This window comes from Spinacia oleracea, chromosome 5, assembly GCF_020520425.1.
Source record: "Spinacia oleracea cultivar Varoflay chromosome 5, BTI_SOV_V1, whole genome shotgun sequence".
In the NCBI taxonomy this organism is placed as follows: domain Eukaryota; kingdom Viridiplantae; phylum Streptophyta; class Magnoliopsida; order Caryophyllales; family Amaranthaceae; genus Spinacia; species Spinacia oleracea.
In genome coordinates this window covers 36,665,051-36,681,987 of record NC_079491.1, presented here as the reverse complement: position 1 = coordinate 36,681,987, position 16,937 = coordinate 36,665,051, and the positions used below count along the sequence as shown (strand labels likewise).

General features: G+C 36.1%; 1 long non-coding RNA gene across 3 annotated transcripts in view; it reads right to left on the bottom strand.

Annotated features, from left to right (window-relative positions):
* Positions 1-3,005: 3,005 nt before the first annotated feature.
* Positions 3,006-16,937, bottom strand: part of LOC130461909 (uncharacterized) — a 28,871-nt gene continuing 14,939 nt past the window's right edge. Inside the window, exons 2-5 of one of the 3 annotated variants that reach the window (XR_008921918.1) lie at positions 10,071-10,130; positions 4,693-5,271; positions 4,290-4,447; positions 3,013-3,471 (exon numbers count right to left, since the gene is read on the bottom strand). This is a non-coding gene — a long non-coding RNA (uncharacterized lncRNA). Of the gene's footprint in view, positions 3,472-4,289; positions 4,448-4,692; positions 5,272-8,585; positions 8,959-10,070; positions 10,131-16,937 lie in introns of those variants that run through there. The other 2 variants (XR_008921920.1, XR_008921919.1) reach the window with 2 other exon arrangements.

Below are 16,937 nucleotides of genomic sequence, written 5' to 3'. Positions count from 1 at the left end.
AGTCAATTCAAAGATCAATTTGACGACAACTAAAAAGTAGTAAACTTTATCCAACCAATGCAACGAATTAGTTAATTCGGATCATTAACCAATTCCCACACACAATAGTTCTTCATCTCCCAATACAAATTGTGTATCACATAATCAAGAATCAATAGTAAAAATTTGCTTCTAAATTGTAGGAAAAGTAACTGTTGAAACCAAAATTTTATGAATAATTGTCGTATAAGATATTACCCGATTATAGATTATATGGAAAAATAGTTGCGTCGTGGTATGGAGGCCACTGACTTAGAAGAAAATTTCGCCACTACCGGTACAGGCTCTCAAGTGACGAACGCCCCCCAAGGTTAACACAACTCTCCTTCAAATTTGTGCACCCGAACTTGAAAGGTGGAACTGCTCAAGAACTGCTCAGATCTCTAATGGGGTTTAGGGTTTGTGTTTTTGGTATATTGTGTTTTTTGGGTTAATAATTTTTTCCTTAAGTTTTTTGTATGTTGGTAGGAAAGCTTATATATCTTGAATATATAAGTAGTTGAGGTTAGGTAAGCAAATTAAGTTTCCAACAAAATCAAAACACATAAAAGGATGTTTCTTCCCACTAACTCCAAATCACGTTAGTATGAACCGTATTGGTTGACCATTACCCAGACAAAGTCTCTCCCTTTGTACTAAGGGAAGATTGTTTCATTTGGTTTTAGAATATAAAATACTTGTAACCAAAGTACGAAGATCCAAACAGTCTTGTCTAATTAAGATTTAATAAATTCTCAAAAAAAAATACATACATTAAAGATTCACTAAATCACATTCTCCGCACGACCGCACCAAAATTGATTGTCAAGTTGATATATTATTAATCATGTTTTCACCACCTAGATAAAGTATTATCTGATTTTTCTAAGGTTTGGTCTAGTATAATTTTACCGAACTAGAGTGGTCTTCTCTGAACCGGTTCAATGCGATTTGTGTCTAGCCAACTTTACATACTTGAGAAATTAATTTAACCCAAAATCAAATTACAAACATCTTAATTTTGATTAATTAAACTAAAAATAAAGATTATTATTTTCAGAAAAATCAAACTAAAAGCTACAACATAGTTACACATTTACACCGTCAAAATCAGGGAGGAACTCAACCTCAGTAAACACTCAATATGTGCTATATTCTGAAACAAAGCTTGGTGATTTACACAGAGGCCATCACACGGTATCTATAAGCTTATATTAGTCGATAACAATGACATTGCTAAAGAGTTAGATTCCTTAGATCACTCAACTCTTCATAGCCTAATAGATACAACTATGCTACCGATATATGCTACAGAAAACCATAAGAGTAGGAACAACTGGAAAGATTTTAGTCTTTTATATAAGGGATCCAAATAAATAAAATATATTCCATAATGTATTTGAACAGATCCACAGAAGACACTAAGAAGAATGACCTCCTCTTCTTCTCATCATCCAGTCCGATTATATCACTTAACATGCTATGTTTCGAAAGAACAAATACAAATTCCTAGATTACAAATTCAACATTGAAAATCAGCTAGCACATATATCAGAATTCTAGGTTATATGATGTGTTTGATGACTGCAATATGCTATGTTTTGAGAGATAAATTAAAGGAAGTCCCAACATAGGAATCAGATTGTGTATAGATTTAATAACCAGAGGATTAGGAAATTCTCTTAAATCTCTTTCACTCTATAGTCTATACCCCCCTCCTCCACAATCAACATCTGACAACTATTATATCAACGTACTACCACCAAAAATTAAACAAAATGCTAACATTCTTTTATCACCAATCGAGATAATCTACAATTTGAAGATTTCAACCAAATTAAACAAATAGATAAGCACTTACAGCAGAATTAGCTTGAATCTACCATTTTTATCGCAGAACAATAAAAGGAAACCCTAAAATTCCCGATTAAATGGAGAAAACAAAGAGCAACTTCAAAAATTCAACAAAATCTTGTCAATTGAAAAGCAAGGTAATTGAGTGAAATTACATAACAAAAGGAAGAAGAAAGAAGAAGGGTTTAAAGGTGAGAAGAAAATCACCTAGAGCATGAGTAAGGAGACGAGTAATCATTGCGAACGGAAGCAACTTTGACATATTCGAAGTCGGACGAAGCTCAATGTATAACTTCTGAACAAGATCCGCCATTTAATTGTATGGCTCTTACATTGTCGGTATCATTTCCTCCATCTTCAACCATACGCATGTGATGAATAATGCGAACCCTAAAAGTGGAACTACAAGAGAGGAAGGGAGTTCAGCGGGAAGTGAAAATAAGGGATCTTTTCTAACTTCTTTAATGTATGCTAGTAATTAATATAATGTCTTGTTTTATTATTTTGTATTAACAGGCCATATTCTCGTCAATTTTTAAGAAAAAAAATGAAATAAAATTAAGAAGGGATGGGTGTCGCCTGTTCTGTTCTATGTGCGACACCAGCCTTTTAGAGTCTCATTTTATATTCAAAAGGTCTTGTGCGCACAAGGTGTACAATAAATTTATTGTACACCAAGATAACTTTTACCCATTTTTTCGTAACTTTAACCTAGTTTTGATTAACTTTTATATTAGTAAAAAAAAAAGTTGATATAAATGATTAAATGATTAATTTTATACATTATTAGTGATTTTGAAGAAATAAGTTTTACTAAAATGAAAAAATTAATCACTTAAAAATAGATAACTTTTACATATATAAGCTTAACTTTTAAGCATTTTGAGTTAACTTTTACTTCAGAATTTGTGTTTTATATTACAGGCGATACTAAATATTTTCATTTGATTTTAAAGTAAAAACCATAGGTGTCGCCTTTTTGACACCAAAACTTTTAAAGTCCCATTTTTAAATGGAGGCGACACTGAAACTATTTCATTTGAATTTTAGAAAAATTATTAAAATGAAAATTAAGAAGAAATTGGTGTCGCCTGTTACTAATGTGCGACACCAAAACTTTTAAAGTCTCCTTTTATTATACAGGCGACACGCTAGTCTCATTGGAATATCTGCTAGCAACTTTATGTGTCGCCTGTTTTATAAAATGGGACTTTAAATATTTTGGTGTCACACATTAATTTGAGGCGACACTAAAAGGGCGACTTATAAAGGTGTTTTTGTAGTAGTGTGTTACCGAACGTAATTATAGAAATTTCGTAATATAAACCACCCTAATTCGCATGATACTAAAAATTTAAAATTCACATAGTTTCACAACACACACAATTTTACTCTAATGTTCCTATCAAAAATACTTGTAAGATTAACCTATAAACTAGATGAAACCGCTAGTTACCTCGATTGTTATGGGAGTTGTAAGATCGAACTACACTTCACAATCGTACGAATACATTTGGTCTCTACTTTTCTTCGATCGCTCCGGGAACGACATCGTTACCATGCCTCCTTGTATGAGACGCAAGAAATCCAAGATGAAAACTGTAGTACATCACAATTGATCATAGGAGTAATATGGCAAGGAAGAGAAACAATGAATTTGTAGAATTACAGCCGAATGAAGCAATAGAAGGTGAAAAGCATTAAGGTACGTATTATAGGCAAGAGAAGATGAAGAGAAAATGAAGTGTGAAGGAGAAGGAGAAGGATAGTTGAATAGGTATAATTGAATTAATGAAACGGTGCAACCAAGAGTAGGTTTTTTCATTATACTAATTAAGTTAACGTCCCAATTAGATTAGGGAAGTGATGTCTATCATCACATTAATTACTATTATGATTTAATAATAGAGTAAATTGAAAGATATATATTAAATAAAATATACTATATATATTAGGAAGATATATTCCAAGCAATTCGTTTGTTCAAAAATAAATAGATGGCTATTGAACCAAAAAAAAAAAGACAATTATTGTACTTTAAAGCTTATTAACTTAACCTACAAAGGCAAAAAATATAGGGTGTTACAATATTACCCCCATAAGAAAAGTTTCGATCTCGAAACTTAAGACACAATACATCCTAAAAAACAAAATTGTTAAGAAACTTCAAATATTTAAAGGAATATATTACTCGAAAGATAAAAATAAATACTTCCTCTGTTCCAGAAATATCGCACCATGGTTGACTTTTACTCTTCTAACCATTAGTTTAACTCTTAATATCTCAAATCGTGTGCAAGTAAAAATTATAAAAAAATAATATTTAGAAAATATATATCAATACGAATCTAACATGACCCTACAAGACTAAAATTTCATTACGTACGAATCACAAAAAACGGCACTTTGTTATATACCTTTGAGTTGGGAATTCATCTATGACTCCACACTTTTTGCACATATGGTCTTCATCAAGCTTTGTCTTGCAAACTCGACATGACTCATATTTCCATCCAAAATCTCTCACATGAAGCATTTCGATTTGTGCCTTGCAAGTGTATGTCATTTGTATATCCTATGTAACAAATATAGTTTAATTTGTGTAAAATAACAGTACATGTCTTATTTATGGTTTACATAAAGTGCTTTATGGTCATGTGCAATATATATATATATATATATATATATATATATATATATATATATATATATATATATATATATATATATATATATATATATATTAAATAATTTCCCTTTGAGTGTCAATTTGTATAAGATATAGAATGAGATTGTAAAACTGAAGAAATTCAAAATTACCTGGTTAGAGCAACTCCAATGGTGGGCTACAAGGTGATGTAGCTAAATTAGCCACATCATATTTCTAGCTGCAATTAATTTAAGCTATAAACTTTCACATTGGTGGGCTACAATCTCTTGTAACTCCTATAATATTTAATTCATATATTTCCCCTTTTATTTTTTGAGCTACCTGCCCAAAATAGCTACAATGTTTTAGTAGCTGCTGATGTCATTATTGCAACAACGGTGGGCTACCTGCTCATATATTCTTTTTATTTGTGAGCAGGTCTATTTTCCAACCATTGGAGTTGCTCTTATCTTCTTGTTCCAAATAAAGTTGTTGACGTTCTTCTATGGTTTTGCGATTTTTGCTCATTATCTCCATTTTGCTTTCTGGTTGTGGTATTTCAAATTGTGTAACTTCAGAAATAAATTCTCCTACACTGTAATTAAGAAATAATTATTATATGTTTCACAACTTTGCCACACTTTGTATGTATTAATATTTTCATACGCCTTTTTGAAATTCCTCGACTTCTGCAATATTCAAGTTCCTGTAAATTTTTGTTCCACTTGAAGATCCCAACTGGTAGTTTCCTATACCAAAAAGTTACTTTTATTAGTTACCAGTTATATATTTTATACAAAAGGTCTTGTGTGCACAAGTTGTACAATAAATTTATTGTGCACCAATATAACTTTAATTCAGTTTTCTCTAACTTTTACTCAGTTTTCTCTAACTTTTATACTATTACAATAAAAGTTAATAGATAAACATTTTAAAGTGTTAAATGATTAATTTTATACATTATTATGATTTTGAATAAATATTTTTTATTAAAACGAAAATTTTTATTACTAAAAAGTAGATAACTTTTACATATATAATGGTGACTTTTAAGCATTTTACGTCAACTTTAATTTCGGTGTACAATATTTATCGTACACCTCATGTAAATAAGAATTTTTGTATTTTCTATCGTTAAAAACTGCTAAAATAGTTACATATTCATCAAGGACTTCTTGATTTGTTCTCGTTAATGTCTTATATTTCAGAAGTTGCTTTCATAAACGACTCAAACTGTGTAAACTCAAATAAACATTATAATGTGCCAATTTTGCAAATTAGTTTGTAAAACACAAGTTTCTAAGTCCAATCTTGTACCAAGCTGCTAACCATATGAATATGAGACTAAATTACCATCATATGTATTCATGTCAAGTATCATTGGACCAAATGTATGAAGAAGTTTATAGAATAAATTAATTTGTAAACAGAAAGAAAAAGTTTGAAGGGAAATAACAAAACCTTCATAAACAGAGTATCTACTGCAACACCTAGCAGACTTAACAACACTTTTAATTCCATTTTGCAATTCATTAAATCATATGCAGTCATCATCTATCCATTTTCATTTATTCAAGCCTGTATTGTATTACACATCTCATATTTGTTGACTTGCTTCATAGTGATAGAAGAATATCATAACAGATTATCACAAATAAATTTTACCTAAGTATTGAGTAACACAGGTTCCTGTTATAATCAATATGTTTGCTTCAATTCCAGTCAGCAACATATTTTCCTGAGTTGTTGTCTGATTAACTATTGAAAGAGAAGTTGTTGGTCATTTTTTCTTTGCTTTTCCTCCATTATTTTAAATATTATTGTAATAAAAAGATAACTGACAATGCCAATGTTATAAAAATAGTAAATATTGTGCAGTTACCTAAGATTGGCAAATTAGCAATTTGAAAAATTCTTCCTCATTAAAAAGATAAGCGACAATGCCATATTTTTAAAAACAGTTAATATTTTGCAGTTACCTAAGATTGGCAAATTAGCAAGTTAAAAATTTCTGGAGGTTTGACTGAGATTTGATATCTCATTAAATAGTTCATTAAGGCTTTCTGCTTTTGCAGTTGTAATTGAAATGTGTTTTGCCATGTGACTCTTCTAATAGGCTATGTTTTTTAGGCTTATTAACCATCTGTTTCTGTTTACTGTCTTCATATCTGCATATACGGCATTTTTTTCCGTTTTCCTCTTCTGGTTTATATGTATGATTTTTTTTGTTTTAATTACAATATTTATTTTATTTACAAATTTGAGACCATTATCATATTCACATTCTTGAATCTAAAAAGGCAGATTATAGACCATTACCATATTCACATCGGTTTTTTCATGAAATACCCCCGAGGTTTGCAAAAACACACCAAATACCCTCGCGTCTTTTGAATCACATAATATACCCCTATTTTTTCCCAAGTTTGCACCAAATACCCCTAAACCGACATTCCGTTAGTCCTCCGTTAAGTCGTGTTTATAATTCACAGAATACCCCTATTTATAAACTTATTGTACAATATACACCTATTTTGAAACTAAGTTGCACCAAATACTCAAACTGCTTTTAAACTGCAGAATTTGATTTCCACAAATCGTTCACCTAATTAATCAAATTAATCAACCTAAAAGTTAAACCTAAAACAAAAATAGAAGTAATAATCAAAGAAAATTGAAATGCTCAAACAACAAATCCAATACGAAATTGATTGAATTGAATTTTACTGTTGGTATACATATCGGTCAGTGCATTAGTCAATGCGGCACTACATCTAAATCCAGCAGCCACCATTGAGGAACGAACTCTCATCCCAAGTGCAAGCAAACTAGACTCGTGAATTTACTTCATTATCTTATACGGGAAAAGTAATCTGATGGTTTTGTAATAACTGAACTTAATGCAACTGTTCGAGAAGCTTGATGTCATAGGAAGAGCTTGAGGCTGCTAAGGAAGAGCTTGAGGTTGACAAAAGAGCCCACCTTTCCACCTATGAAGGGAAGAGTTTGTGTACTGCATAGCCGTTTAAGGATGGATCAGAAACAATTTGAGGGGATTGGTTAATCGCAATTTGTTCCTCAAATTCAAATTTCACAGTGGGGGATGCTTTTTCAAGCCTGATCGGAGATGGTTGGCTGCGGTTATTCAAATTTCATTCCATCATTTTCCAAATTCCTCCGCCCAAAAGGTGGAAAACGGTACCAATTGGCATTTTAAACCAAGTAAAATCACAATCTTAGCTATTAAACAAATTAATAACACCAATCACTAGACTTGCAAATTCGAAACAAAGGGAATTACTGAGATAATTAGGAGGCTAAAACAAACAACAGTAGTAGAAGTGTTGAGCAGGTGCCACCTTCCGTGCTTCATTCATTGCTGGTGGTGGCACAAAAGTCATATAATCATCTCCCACTTTTTGCACTTTTTTGCTTGTATTGATTCAAGTGAAATAGACAATTTTTACGTAAATTAAGATAAACCCAGATGAGGAATTTAACAGAAGAACAAAACCCAGAAAGGAATTCTTGAAATTTAGAAGCACGCAAAACCCAAATTGAAAATATTGTAAATCGCCGGCGCCGACAATTAAGTCGATTTCTTGGACTCAGCTGCCGCCTCTGAATCGCCGTCGTTGTTAATGCCACGGAGGCGCTTAATTGACATTTCTTCGAGCAAAACTCAGTGTTCAAAGACAACACTGAGGCCCATGGCACCAAAAACTCAGTTTTTTGAGGGACTTACAGTTCTGAGCGAAGGCGGCGATTCCTAGGTCGGTGAGTTCACGGAATCCCCGGAGTTTGAGGCGCATGAGGTTACGGCACCGGAGGGAAATGAGAACGAGGGCGTTGTCGCCTATGCTAACAGATCGACGGTCGCACCGAAGGGCGAGCTTGGTGACCGGGTCGAATCGGGAGAAGAGGGAAGTGCGTAACACCGGAACACTGTTGCCGACCAGAGATCGGCCTCCACCGGCGACCAGAGAGCGGAGATCGGACGCCGCCGGCGATCAAAGAGCAAGAGGAAGAACATCTGAGAGGAGAGAGAAAAAGAAAGAATTTGAGATTTTTTTTTTTTGGGAATTTATTTCGAAAACATGTATTAAGGGCAATATAGTAAAACGCCACTAACGGCAGACTAACGTCCGTTAACTGAAGGTGCATCTCATGAACAGTACGGAAAAATAGGGGTATATTATGTGATTCAAAAGACGCGAGGGTATTTGGTGCGTTTTTGCAAACCTCGGGGGCATTTCATGAAAAAACCGTTTTCACATTCATGAATCTAAAAAGGTAGATAATCCATAAAAAAGCAAAATAAAAATATTCCCTTATGAATTATATTTTGATTGTGAGGTTGTGATCTAAACAACTGAAAAGATACTTGTAAATTCTGCAACCCAAATGATTTGCAACCGAACAAATTCCTAGAACACCTGACACAAAACAAAATCACTTGTTTCACATTGACACACCAGTTACAGATAATCAATAAAACATGGGAAAAAACTTAAAAGATCAATTCAGATCACAACCATGTGTCAATTACTCAAGAACAACAAATGCCAGTTTCAAGTTCGTCCCACTTTTGCATAAATGACATAAAGTTATGCAAACACTAATCCATTTCTATCTCTACTCAACCTATTTGTGTTTTTTTCTCTTCTGGGAAACCTATTGCATATTCTTAACTGGTGTTACCCTTTGTATTCAAATTCGAAATTAAAAACCATTTTATAAATTGTTGTTTTATTGGAAATTTAATACCACCATATTTTAAATATAACAGAAGAAAAGTGCAGCACCTTGGCCAGGCTACTAAATCAGTTTGTTAACCAAGGGAATTTTGTTAATGACACTTCCTAATATAGCTATTTCACTACTTGATATCATACATGTTCCCACTGTTTAATTAAAAATGCAAATTTTCACTGAATGATGTTCAAAGTCAGGATAATAAGAAGCCATTAATTAGTGAAGGTAAATTGAGAACAAAGCCACCATACTGCCTTGTATGACACAATCTAAGTCGGCAATTTAATACCACCATATTTTAAATATCAGAGAAGAAAGGTCCAGGCCATTAAATCAGTTTGTCAGCCAAGGGAATTTTGCTATTGACACATCTTAATATCGTTATTTCAGTACTTGATATCATACATGTTCCCAATTTTTTATAAAAAGGACATAATTTTCATTGAATGATGTTCAAAGTGAGAATAATAATAAGCAACTAATTAGTGAGTGCAACTTCTTGTAAAATTAGCGAGAAAGTCAAGTTATTATCATTAAACATATCAAAATATTCATTATTTCATACATAAACTTAGAACACAAAGCAACGTAATAAACAAAACAGTAATCAAGTTAAGAACCACATCTGAATTCATCATTGCACACAGTATATGACGATTTGTAATTCTGTAATCTGATATTTTCATTGATTTTACAGTTCCTAGGATATATCAAAATCAAATTAATGAATTTTCTTTACTGACAAATTAAATTTTCAAACAACCAAAATAACTAAGTAGGATTAAATGCTTACCCTAATTAGAATCGAAACTGGTAGGGAGTCCACTTTGATCAATGTCACAACACGTCATTTCTGTGTAAGAAAGAAACCGAAATTACGCTACTTTTTGAAAATAGAATAGCAATTATACGAAGTTTATTGATTCAAAATGTAAATAAGAAAGGCAATAAACATGACTAACAGACATCTATTCTAATATAACTCCTCTGAATGATAAAAAAATCAGTACAATTAAACGTTTCAATGGAGTTACTAACGAATATTAAGCGGTAACCATGGGGTGAGATTTTGTTTGAAACAGATTTCTTATGTATTCTAATTGCAGCATGGAATCTTATATAGTTTTTTTTTGCGACAGTTAGGAAGAGCAGTTGCCATTTTATTTTTTAAAAAATTAATCCAATTGAATCGACACCAATCGACACCTTTGTTGTAAATCAGAATGATTTTTATTTTATTTTCCATGAACAGAAAATAAAAAGAAAAATAAAAATAACCCAAATCCTACTTGTTCCGGTGTTGTAAAGATGGAAACAATGAGCTTCGAATGAAGGCTCTTTCGTATGTGTTGAAGATCTTGCTTGCTTGAATGAGTTGAGTCTGAATTCACCTGCGCAAGAGCAAAGTCACTAGCCTCGGGGGTGTTTCCGAGGAAAGCCCCTCCGATGCCTAAGTAAGAACGATGCTCGGATTCTAGAGAGAAGTTCTCTAAAAGAGTAGTCTTAAGGCGATAAATTGGACGTACCTTGAGGTGTGAGCCTTGGCGGCCTATTTATAGTGTTTGCATAATAAATGCCCATAGGTCATTTATTGCTATTGGGCCTTGGGCCTTGATGGATGGCTGACTAGCCATTTGGTAGGTTTGATGCTGTTTATTTAGAGTCATTAGGCTTTGGACTTAGTGGCCCAATTGAGAATCAATTGGGAGCCCAAACAACATGCCCCCCAGACCCGGTCCATTTAGAATTAAATGGGTGGGTTTCCAATTGTCAGAAGTCCAAAAGTTCCCTCTATTTTTTTTTTGAAAAGGGATGATTTGCATTGATGACAAGTGTTGGGATTTGTATTGTGTCGTGGAGATCGTGGGTTGAGGAAGTTGATGCGCCCCCTTTCTTTTCTATAAATACTGGGTGCTTTGCTCCTTTCGAACTTTTTACTCTTTCTTTCAAACCCATTCTCTCTCTAAATTTCGGCGATCGCAGTTTTCAAGTTTCTTCAGATCTACGGAATTCAGTCAGCTTTAGACTTCGGGAACTTGTGTCACTCGTTTTGTCGGCGAATTCCGCTTCGGGAAAAGGTAACTTGTTTCTGAGTTTTTACTTATTTTTTCCGATCTTTCCTCTACTCCTCAATCTAAACCCTAGATCGAAAGTTCGCGGCCATGGCAAAGAATAGGGGAAAGAGTAAGTTCGTCGTTGAGTCCTCTGGTGAGAAGGAGGATGTGCCTTCGGGGAAGGTACATAAGTCTTCAAGTGGTTGGGATGCTTCTAGAGATGGTGCCGCTGGCGGTTCTGGTGTATCCGAAAGGGTTACTTCTGGTAAGAAGGCCGGCTCTTCGGGTGTTCGTCGTCATTACCCTGAGTTTCCAGTTCATTGGACGGAAGCTGATCCGAAGGGCAAGTATGCCTCAATTTTGCACGAGACCACCAAGATCGATGGTCCGTTGGAGAAATCGGTCAGTGGTGACTGGTTGGTGGAAGCGAAGTTGGGGAATTATCATCGGAAGGCCGAGGAGCTATACGGAATTCAGCATGCCTTGGGGTACTGGTGCGAGCTTCCTGAACAGGAGCGTCCTCGGGTGACCCATCCACCGAGAGGGTTCATTTCCGTGTACACTCATCATTTGGAGAATGGTCTCCGTTTTCCGTTGGATTCGTTCGTATCCGAGCTCTTGGTGTCGTATAACATTAGTTTGGCCCAGCTTACACCCAAATCTATGAGGCACATAATCGGATTTAGATGGGTGTGTGACTTTGTCAATTTCCCTTGCTCTGTCGCTGTTTTTCGGGATCTTCATGATCTGCTTCTCAATCATGCTTCCAAGGGTGATGGGTATGGTTGGTGGACCATCGTCAACAAAAAGTCCCGAAAGAGGGGGGAGCCGAACTACATTACGGCGTACCCTTACCTTAGCTCTGACCACAATTGGAAGACGGAGTGGTTGCTCGTTCGTGTGCCGACGGATCCGAAGCATCCCAATTTTTATCGTCCTCCAAAGTGGTTCGTGGCTCCTGATCCTGATATGAGGGGCGTGGCAGCTCCGGATCGGAATCATCGCCACTATGTGGATCTCCTTCAGTGGTTCTTGGCTCAGGGGGATAATTATAGACTGCCGTCTAGCTGGCTCCCGAACCTTAATTACATTTTGCGGGAGGACATTCTTGCTGTTGCCGGTCTCAGCAGGATTTTTGACAGGGGTAGGTGTCTTTCGGCTGGGACCGTTTTTCAGTGAGTTTGTCCTTCTCTTTCCTGTTTCGTTTTACTGACATATTTTGTGCTTTGTTTTTGCAGAGTACGGCTTTAGCTGCATTGATCCTAAGAAGTTGGGCATTTCTTTGGATTTGAAGACTATCCACGACCCGGCTCCTGAGTACAAGTTTGGAAAAGATAATCCTCGTAATCCTCGCCTGAAAGATTACGTGTTGTCTCCCTCGGGTGTTGCTCGGATATCCGAAGTTCGAGCTGATCCGTGGGATTCTGCCTCCTCTTTTGAAGTTGTTCCCGTGAAGGTTGTGCTTCCTGTGTTGAAGACAACTTCGGATCCGGTGAGTGTTTATTTATAGGCTCGGTTTCTGTTTGTCTTTTTCTTTTTTGTTGGCCGTCGGCTAACGTCTTGGTCCTGGACCATTTTTCTAGGGTCCTGGGACTGACGCTGTGCCGCGTGCCGTTCCTTCGGTTTCGTCTCCGGCCCGGATAGATTTTTCTTTATCTAGGAACCGGGTATTTCACCTTGTTTTTTCTTTATTTCCCCCTTGTCCTCTTCTTAAGCTTATTGACCCTCGGTTTCCCTTTTCTTTTAGGATCAAAGAAAAAGGAAGGGTAGCACTCTTCTGAGGTCATCTGCGCATCCGAAGAAGGCAAAGGTTTCCCAGACTTCGGAGAAGGTAACGGGTCTCTGACTTGGGAGTTTTCTTGTAATCCGTCCTCCCCTTTTCCGAAACTGATCTTTGAACGCTTGCCATGTAGGAAGCGGTTTCGGAAGTCATGCCTCCTCCTAAGAATCTTCTTCACTTCATGCCCTTGCCAGGGCAGAAGTTAAAGAGTGTGGTGGTTGATGAACCGCCGCCCGTGGATCAGCCGCTGATCGAGGAAGATACCATCCCCTCTCCGCTGAAGCCATCTGCTGTTTTGGGGATCGAAATCCAGGATATCACCTGTTAGGTTATGATACATATGACATTACATAGATCATGCGGAAACAACCATTAACCCAGGACAACATATTATTTACACATAATCATATAGCATAATTTAGATGCATACTCTTTGTTGCGTGCCCTCCCTAGCTGCGCCCGAACCGAACAAGAACAAGTCTTTAGGACTCCAAGTGTCGTCCCTCCGTAGATAGTCCACAGCACGTCCGGATCCGCCTTAAGATTGACCAACTAGAATCGCCCTTAAGGTACTAGAATTTTCGGCACTTTTGAGCAAGATGTGTGGCTGAATTTTTCTCTCAAACTCACTTTGAATACTTTTAAAACTCGTTATAAATTGTGAACCCAGGCCACATATTTATAGGGTTATGGAAAGGGAATTGGAATCCTATTCAGATACAAATTAATTAAACCTAGAATCCTACAAGAACTCTAATTTAATTATTTTATCAAATAGAATTAGGAATTTAATCATTAACCGAACTCTGCACGTTTTAGGAAACGTGCACGAACACAAACACTTACGCACACACACACGGCAGCCTCCATGGGCCGCCCATGCGTGCGTGCGAGCAGCAGCCCACGCAGCGAGGCCTGCGCGAGCCACAAGCCCACGCAAGCACCCACGCGCGCTGCGCGCGCTGTGCGCGCTGCCACGGCCTGCTGGGCCTGGCCTTGCGCTGGGCCTGGCGTGGCTGTTTGTGTGGCGCGCTTGGCTTGCTGGGCGATGGCCTGGCTTCGTGCTGGGCCCTCGTCCGGCAGGCCTCGTCCGATGCTTATTCGTACGATACGCTTCCGATTAAATTTCCGATTCCGGAATTCATTTCCGATACGAACAATATTTAATATTTCCGATTCCGGAATTAATTTCCGTTTCGAACAAATATTTAATATTTCCGTTTCCGGAATTATTTTCCGATTCCGGTAATATTTCCGATTCTGACAATATTTCCGTTTCCGACAATATTTTCGATTCTGGCAATATTTCCATTTCCGATAATATTTTCCGATACGTACCATGTTTCCGTTTCCGGCAACATCTACGACTTGGATAATATTTATATTTCCGATACGATCCATATTTCCGTTTCCGGCAATATCATCGTTTCCGGAGTATTCATTTCTTGCCTGTGACGATCTTAGCTCCCACTGAAACCAAGATCCGTCGGTTCCGAATATTCATAGATGGAGTATTTAATGCCATTGAATACTTGATCCGTTTACGTACTATTTGTGTGACCCTACGGGTTCAGTCAAGAGTAAGCTGTGGATTAATATCATTAATTCCACTTGAACTGAAGCGGCCTCTAGCTAGGCATTCAGCTCACTTGATCTCACTGAATTATTAACTTGTTAATTAATACTGAACCGCATTTATTAGACTTATCATAGAATGCATACTTGGACCAAGGGCATTATTTCCTTCAGTCTCCCACTTGTCCTTAGGGACAAGTGTGCATTTCCTAATTCCTTTGTCGCTCGATGCTTGCTCTTGAACATAAGGTAAGAGTTGTCATCCTTATTATGTCCAGAGGTGTTCCTCGGTTTCAGAGTTCAACTGATCGAATAAACAGATAATCATAGCCTATGATTCATCCGAGCACGGCCATGCATTTCACAGTTTCTAGCTCTCCGAGTGGCCTTGTACAACTTTTAAGCATCTCATCCCGATTTATGGGAGGACAATCCCAATCTTGCGATCTTGAGATTAGACTTCGTTTGATAGGTGATTACCTGAGCGTTGCCTTTATAGCCTCCTTTTACGGTGCGACGGTTGGTCAACGTCAAAGCAACCAGTTCTCAAACAAGTAATCTCAAATCACTCAGGTATTGAGGATTTAGTGTCTAATAATTTAATGAAATTTACTTATGACAGACTTTCATCTCTTACAGTAAAGTTTCATAGGTCTTGTCCGATACTAGTCTTCCCAAAGTAAGTATCTATGCAAATGATTATGACATTGCCATGTCCACATAGTTCAAGAAACAGAACTACTAGTCATCTTGCATTCTAATCGTCTAACGTTTTCTATGCGTCCAATTTTATAGAAAACTCCGATTAGGGACCATTTTCAACCTTTGACATTCAAGTTCACTTGATAGACATTTCTTAGTCACAGGACTGGTCCTGACAGTCTATCTTGAATATATCGTCAAATTTGAAGGGACTCATCATTTAATACTAAACCAAGATTAAATGGAATATGAAAATACATTTCATATATGATAAATGTTCAACCCCATTGTTTTACAACCATGGGCCTCAAACCCATCTTTAAAACAGTTCATGGAATTCAAAGCTATGCTTGATTTCCAGTGCCACAACGTGAGTGTTGCTTCTCACTTGTTGCATAGGTTTAGTTATCATGCTTTGCCAATCTTAATATCCTTTTCATCGAATGTTCTTCGAGATATGATGATAAGATCTTTTCGAGTTTGTTTATTATGTGATCTAGTCTTTCTTACTTTGATGGTGGTTTTACTCATTTTGCAATGAAGAACCATCAAGTTAGCAGACGTTTTTCTTGCTTCAAGAGTAGTTCTACGCATTTTTCAATGAAGAACCATCAAGCCAGCAGATAGGTGATCTTCCCAAGTTCAGTGAAGAACTTTAAACAACCCTGTTTTATTGCTTCTTAGGCAATAATTATTTTTTACTTCAATTGTATAGGTTGCTAGTGATGCTTTGTTTGGATTTACCTATCCAGGCAGTTCATAGATATGTGGAAGATTCTCCAACTATATCTTAGAACATAGAAATTATTATTTTAATTTCCCACGCAACAACTCATGGTCTCCAACCCATGTTGCCATTTCAAAACACGATGCTCTATAGCTCGTCCTTATCAATGGTTAACTCCAAAGGGTCTTGCTTGATCCTTTGCCAGTGTTTATGTGTGTAGCATCAATATTTAGCATATCTTTATTTCCTTGAATCAAGAACTATTCCTATGTACCTTTTCAAGTACCATAAGTATTCTTGATCTCAATCTAGTTGATCTTCACTTAGATCAATAGAGATTGGTATATGTTCGTCATGCCTAAAGTCATACGATACGTTTTTGGCGATCCTCATATTATATCATACATGATAAATTCTTTTGGAGAATAATTCCCAATTGAATTCTATTCATGTAACTTTAGCTTATCTAGTTTCAGTAGATACTGAATTCGGCTAAATTCTTTGACATATAATATAGGTTAAGAATCTCATTTAGACTCTTTGATGTTTAACTTAGTAAATGCTTATACATAGTTCAAACATCCTTTACTTAGATTTATTCACATGGGTCGAATATCTCTAATTGAGACTTTCGTGTTTGATTTAGTAAATGCCATTACTTAATCTAAAACAATATTATAAGATCTTTGTAAATAGATCTTAATACCCAATATGTACTAAGTTTCGCCATGGTCCATTATTGATGAATAATTTCAAATCTAAGTCATTAGCATTTGAATGTTATTTTACAATAGAGAGATATGTGTGTGATACACATAGGAC